Source organism: Salvia splendens, chromosome 5 (assembly GCF_004379255.2).
Source record: "Salvia splendens isolate huo1 chromosome 5, SspV2, whole genome shotgun sequence".
Lineage (NCBI taxonomy): Eukaryota > Viridiplantae > Streptophyta > Magnoliopsida > Lamiales > Lamiaceae > Salvia > Salvia splendens.
Genome location: NC_056036.1, coordinates 30,973,541 through 30,980,775, shown reverse-complemented (window position 1 = coordinate 30,980,775; position 7,235 = coordinate 30,973,541).

Sequence of the window (7,235 nt, the reverse complement as noted above, 5' to 3'; positions counted from 1 at the left end):
CTAATTTTTTTACCTATATTTGATAAGTTGTTATGATAGTATATATTGTAGTGTACTTAATAGAAATATTTTTTACCAATGTTTGTGTTTTACATTAATGCAGACAGTATGACGTGGTGTGTCAATTTATATTGGGGTGGAAAGATAATTCCCAGACCAGTTATTTCATATGATCCTCCTTTTGCAAAAGGATTCATTATGTTGGATGAAAGTATTTCCTACGATAAACTTGTGGAAGCAATTTGTGAAAGGATGATGATAAGCATATTTGACAACAAAGTTCAAATAGTATGGACACGTCATATATTCTATGGATCTTCAGTCACGTTTATAGGTATTCTACTAGAAGAAGTATGCATGCCACTAATGTTTAGTGAGAGTATGGCTACAGGAGGTCAAATTGAATTGTATGTTGTGTATTCGACAATTACTCTACAACATAGTCATCATCTCATAAGTTATGATGTTGGTACGTCTACGAGAGGCCAAGAACCATGTTTCGCTGCAACACAAGATTTTGATGTTGGTACGTCTACGAGAGGCCAAGAACCATGTTTCGATACAACACAAGATTTTGATGTTGGAGGCGTGCATTTAGGGGACAGTGACAATTGTGATGTGGTTGAGGCCATAATTGGTCCTGATAAAGCCGACTTTCTTGATCCACAATCACCTTATGATTCTGAAGATGTTGACCTGGATAGTACAGACTCAGATGGTGCTTCGTCGGATGATGACCAATTTGTTGCTTCAAGACCCATTCCTGTTGGAGAAATAGCAGTTGAAGATACAATGGTTGGAGAAACAACATTGGAGGAAGAGCAGTACGAGGAAGAGTAGTTCTACAGTTCCCACAGCCTGGTATGAACTATTTTCGCACCTTACCAGGTCCATATGATAGTTTTGATCCAAAAAACTTTGAGTCTGATGATCTCAATGTGCATTATTGGAGTGAAAAAGATCCGAGCAATGTCGGTTTGCATACTAAATTTAAAACGAAATTGGAATTGAAATCAGCTGTGACTTTTTGGCATTTGAAAAAATCTGACAATACACAGTTGCTGAAAGTAAAGGAAAGAGATGGCATGCAATTTGTAAGTGGCCACAAGGAAATCCGGAAGATAAGTCCTTACCGCCATGTTTGTGGGAGTGCCGAGCAACATTGAGGAAGCATGATGAACACTAGCAAATTAGAGTGTTTAGCACTGCTCATACTTGCATGGGGGATCATAATTATAATAGGCACGCTAATCTTTGGTCGGGTATGATAGCGTTGAGTGTTCGACATCAGATAGAAAACGATCCTTGCTACAAGGTAAAAGCAATTGTGGCGGATATTGAAAATAGATATCATGTGAAAGTTAGTTACAAGAAAGCATGGTATGCTCGGAGGACAGCTATTGAGCTTGTGTATGGTTCGTGGGAGTGGAATTTCAAAGTTTTACCAGCTTATTTGAATGAGTTGCAAAGACAAAATCTTGGCACAATTGTCGAATGGTTGCATGATGACAGATTAAGCAACGGTATGAACAAGGTTTTCAAGTACGTATTTTGGGCTTTTGGTCCAGCTGTGGAGGCTTTTCAACTATGCAAACCAATTTTAACGGTTGTTGAAACTCATCTACGTGGACGATGTCGAGGTAAAATTCTTATTACCGTTGGATTTGATGCTAATAAGAAATGTTTGCCTATTGCATATGCCATTGTTGATGAGGAAACCATAGAAAGTTGGAATTGGTTTATGGAACGTATTAGACTTCATGTAGCCAAGCATGAAATATGTGTAATATCTGATAGGCATGTGGGAATCATAGATGCAATGAATTCTCCCATATGGAAAGAAGAACCCAATGTGGGTCATCACAGATTTTGCTTGGTACATGTTAGAAAGAATGTTTTGCAGAATCACAAAGGTATCATGGTCAAAAGACTTGTTTGGAAAATTGGTATTGCTACCAAGAAGCGCAAGTTTAAGATCAGGCGTCGTTTACTTCGAAACGTCAACAATGGAATTTGGCATATGACAAACACAAATGATGGGGTGAGGTGACCACTAATATGGTGGAATCTTACAACAGTGTGTTGAGAGGCGCAAGACAACTACCAATCAAATCATGCATTGATATGATATTTTGGAGGACAATAGAATGGTTCAACGAGCGGTCAATTGCATCAACACAGTGTGCAACACCACTTACCTCGTGGGCGCATGAAAAGGTGTGCAAAAATGATGTAAAAGGTCAATTACATAATGTGAGAGCATCAAACACTATTGCAGGGCTTTATGTGGTTCGAACAAAATGTCGAATTGGTGGAAAAGGGGGTAATAAGTGGAAGGTAAAGTACTTGGAGGTGAACTGCAAATGCCAAAAGTGGCAGATGTGGAGACTTCCATGTTCACATGCAGCGGCAGCTGCGCGGTTTAGAAACGACAACATGTTGTCGCTTGTTGACCCCGTATACCACACAAGTCTTTGGGCACACCAATATTCTATGGTGTTCAATCGAATCAAACACCAAGATTATTGGGACGTGCCTGAGTGGACTTTGCAGTGTTCACGAACTCAGCTACTGCCCCGAAGTCGCGGTCGATACCGTACAACTAGGATTCCTAATCAGATGGATGTCCGTGAAGCTGACCAACCACGAGCCCGACGTCGTTGTAAACATTGCCGTCAACCAGGTCATGACAGGCGCAACTGCCCCACTTCTTGAATGTTAGGACTCATGCATTGTGAAATATTTGTAGTTATGCATTGTGTAATATTTGGACTTATGTATTGAGTAATATTTGGACTTATGTATTAAGTATTATTTGCATGTATTTTATTGTGATGGTGAAAATTGGATGACTAAAATTATAAAGACTGAGTGCACCCGACCGGGTGTTTTTGGATTATTACACATACGGTCGGGTGAACTCACTGGACTCCAACTTGTTCATTTCGTCTTGCAACCCACTAAAGTATTAAACGCCAACATAGTTGGCGTGACTTGCCGCGTTTTATAACCACGCCAATGAGGTTGCCATGTTTCACATAACCACGCCAATGAGGTTGGCGTGTTTTACATAAACACGCCAATCACATTGGCGTGTTTTAGGTCACCCGACCGGGTGGATTTTATGTTGAATAAACCACCCGGTCGGGTCGACATTTTTGTTCATGGTCAGTCCAGAGACTTTCACCCGACCGGGTAGATTTTATGTTGAATATTTCCACCCGGTCGGGTCGACATTTTTGTTCATGGTCTGTCCAGAGACTTTCACCCGCCCGGGTGATTTTTATGTTGAATAAATCGACCCGGTCGGGTGAAAAGATGATGTAAAACGCCGACCTGGTTGGCGTATTTGTAAAAAACGCCAATTGACTTGGCGTATTTATGGAAAACGCCAATTAGATTGGCGTGTTTCAGAAAAAAAAGGCCAGCCTTTATCAAATTACCCCGCTTATTTTTCCACCAATTATCTTACTAATTACCCCGCTTATTCTTGCAATCATTCCCAAATCAAAAATATAAATAAGCATAAAAAGAGTATGTATAAAATTATCAATATAAAGAGTGCAACTCAATGAACAAACTCGAATATCAATTGCATCACCAAATACAAATAGTTGGGGTTTAGTTTAATCGTCTAGCCGTTTCCACATAAACAGGCCTCGTATCCCCTTCTCGATTCTGGATGTCGATCTAGGGATCCTAGAGGGTGGAGTATCTTCAACAACAACGTTCTCTAGATCCACTCCAAAAAAATCATCTCGCACAAACGACCGCGGTGGAGAAGCGTGGATCTCACTGAGGCCAATATCTTCTCCTGTACCACCGGTGTGGCTGATAGAGTGACGACCTCGAACTGCAGATCTAGGTGAAGGTGGATCCACAAACACTTCATCTTCGTCATTTACGAACTGAGATGACGACTCGCCGCAGGTAGTTTTCTTCTTGGTTCGTCGTTTTCCCTTTTGCCTTATAGGTACGTCCATGTCCATTGCAGAGCGTTGGGAAGGATGATAGTCCATCAGCTCAGCCTCCCCGGATATCTGCAGTCCGTCTTCAACCATCCTCGAAATGGTTTCCAAAGCCGCATGTTCTGTCATATCTTGGCCACTTAGAAAGTGGCGTATGTTGTGAAGCGTCTCCACCTACAATTTTTAAAGTTAATTACATATCATAATATGAATTTAAATAATTACATAGTGTTTGCAATTTTCCGCGAAGTTATGAGAAGATGCCGTTTCGTGGAAGCCCTCTTCAGCATGCACGCCAGGTTTGGTTAAATACACCACAGTTATTTGGCGGAACCAATTCATGTATTCATCGGTTGCAACATGCTCCATAGTGTACTTCAAATCAGTCAACACCAAGTCGTGCCTATTGTCCCATGCCTGGATATGATGGGCGTGGTAATCAACCCAATTCCAGCCAGCTTTTCCACGGCGATCCTGTTTCGTAAAATCAGAACCGTGAAACCGGTTGAGGAGCGGGACATACAGTTGGACAATCCCAAATTGTCGCAACACTCGTTGTGGCTGGTGTGGCTCAACCATATTCCAGCAAATAAGAGTTGTTATCGACGTCCATATAGGACGACCGGCAACACAACAATCCGGCAAGGTTCGCTGGACATAAGACCTCCAAATAAACTACGTGTGAAACAAATTTATTCAAAATAAATTCAATCATCAACAACAAATAAAAAATAATTTAAGTTATATAATTTACCTGGTTGGCGTGCATTACGGAGAACTGATCTCGGAAATTTTCAATACAATGTCCGGGTGCTTTTACATATGACGACGAACCATTTCATCTAAAATTTTTTAATTATGAGCGAATAACACGGAAATTGATAAAAATTAAGCTTAAGCAATGAATTAGTGAACAACTTACGCGATTGCACATGGTACGTAGTCTATGTGCTCGGGATTTAGCATCCTCGGTCTAATATTTGGGATTCTCTCCCAAGCCCACAACTGTAATAAAGTTAAAGCTCCCCCGACATCAGTCCTCCTACCAACGGCAGCTTCACATAAATTGTGGTACAAGCAAGCAAGCGTCGCACCACCCCAACTATAGGTAGAACACCGTTCTACATCCATGAAAAATTGCACGTAGAAGAACGGAATTTTATTTCCGGTGGCGTTCGGGATCATCAGACCACCAAGTAATAGCAGACAATAGATACGAGCCCGCTGAACATATATGTACTCATCGTGCTCATCATTCAGCTCAATCCTCAATTGTTTTGATAAGCTTGTCTGCTTCCAGTTCATTTCTTTCAACTCCATTGCGTCTGGTATAAATCCTAGAAAATCCAAACACACGTCCTTCCAATATCCCACATCCTTCGAGGGGATGTAACCCGTCACAGCCTCTCCATCAACTTTGAGGCCCCATAAGACCTCCACGTCTTCCAATGTCACAGTCGCTTCACTGACTGGAAAGTGAAACTTGTGAGTCTCTGGCCTCCAACGTTCAATCAATGCGGTGATAAGATGGTGGTCAATGTCCTTTGGTTGACCACACCTCAAAATACCGCTGAACCCCATCTGGTCCACTACCGCCAAAACATGGGGATGTATGGGAACATCCCAAATGATTCCTTCAAATCTTCGGCATCGGACATCTTCTGATGGAACTCCTGCCCATATATTATTAGAGACGTGTTGTCTCTGAATATACAATACATAAGGATCCGCAGGACCACATAAGAGCCGACGGCGAGAAGTTGAAGATGATGCCATAATTTACCTACACATTCACAATTCAAATTAAACAATAAACAAACCTAAACACTTTCAATAATTATATACAATTTAATCCACTATCACAAAATGGAATCCCAATATCAAGTAATGCACAAATAGCCAAATTCACCTACACATCATTGCACAAAATCATAACACAATTCACCTACACAACATTAAGAATTCAAACTAAACAATTTACATCGACCTAACACAATTTCAATAATTTGTCACTAGAGCTTAGGTTTATAAGCCAAATAAAACCCAAATAAAGCAAAACCCACATAAACCAAATCAATTTGCCCAATTTGTAAGCTATAACAACACTAGGGTTTAGGTTTATAATCAAATTTATACTCTAACTAAACACTAATATCTCAACTATATCAACAATACATAAATTCACTTAAACCCAAACAATGCAACATCAATTTACAACCTAAATAAACCTAAATAACAACGGTATTCAATTACTCTAATATTGTAAAAAATAAGCATACTAACTGGTACATTTTTCAAATACGGGGAAGAATAGCACTGATTGATGGAGGGAGAGCCAAATCACCGATTTCGGGGAGGAAAGGTTGGGAGAATCGCGATTTGAGGAGCATCAGCATGTCTATTGAAACACGCCATTACGGAAGGCGTGTTTAACTTGAACCACACGTTAAACGTCGGTGCTCTCAATATTGAAACACGCCAGTTCCATAGGCGTGTTTAATGAAAAACGCCATTACCGAAGGCGTGTTTAACTTTAATCACAAACACGCCAATCTAGTTGGCGTGTTTTAACAAATAATGTATTTTGCTAAAATACGAGGACATACGGTTCTACATTGTAAGACGCCAATGCGGGTGGCGTCTTAACTTATAAACACGCTAATGTGGGTGGCGTTTTACCCATATATGGAAGATATAACAAAATGGGTACATTTACATTATTTTTAACGTAACGTACCCTATAAACGTGATTTTCTCTCTATTTAGTGGAGACATATAGTGAGTTTGAGAGAGAGCGTTGGTGTGGTTTGGGAGATCCTGTGCTCGGATATGACCAATCATGGCTCCAAGTTTGTATCCATCAATCTCAACAAGTCCTACGGGCACCATCATTATAATGGGGGGTAGCAGGCCCGGGGCTGCTGGACGGGGGCGGGTCGGGGGTGGAGGGATGTTAGTTCTATCTAGGAACCGAGGAGCTGCCCCCAAGGTTGCTCCTAAATTATCTGTTCCACCCCCTTTGAATTTGCCATCATTGAGGAAAGAACATGAGAAATTTGATACCTCAGGACCTGGTGGGACGGGCGCTACTGCTGGCACTGGGAGTGGATCCAGACCTTCGTCCGGGGTTGGCTGGAACAAACCTGTGGCATCTGCCACTGTATTGGTCGAGAAGGTTGAAAATGGGGCTAACGGAGTGAGTGATGCAGCTGGGGCAAGTAGAGTTGGTTCTTATATGCCACCGTCTGCTCGTTCTATGGGGGTTGT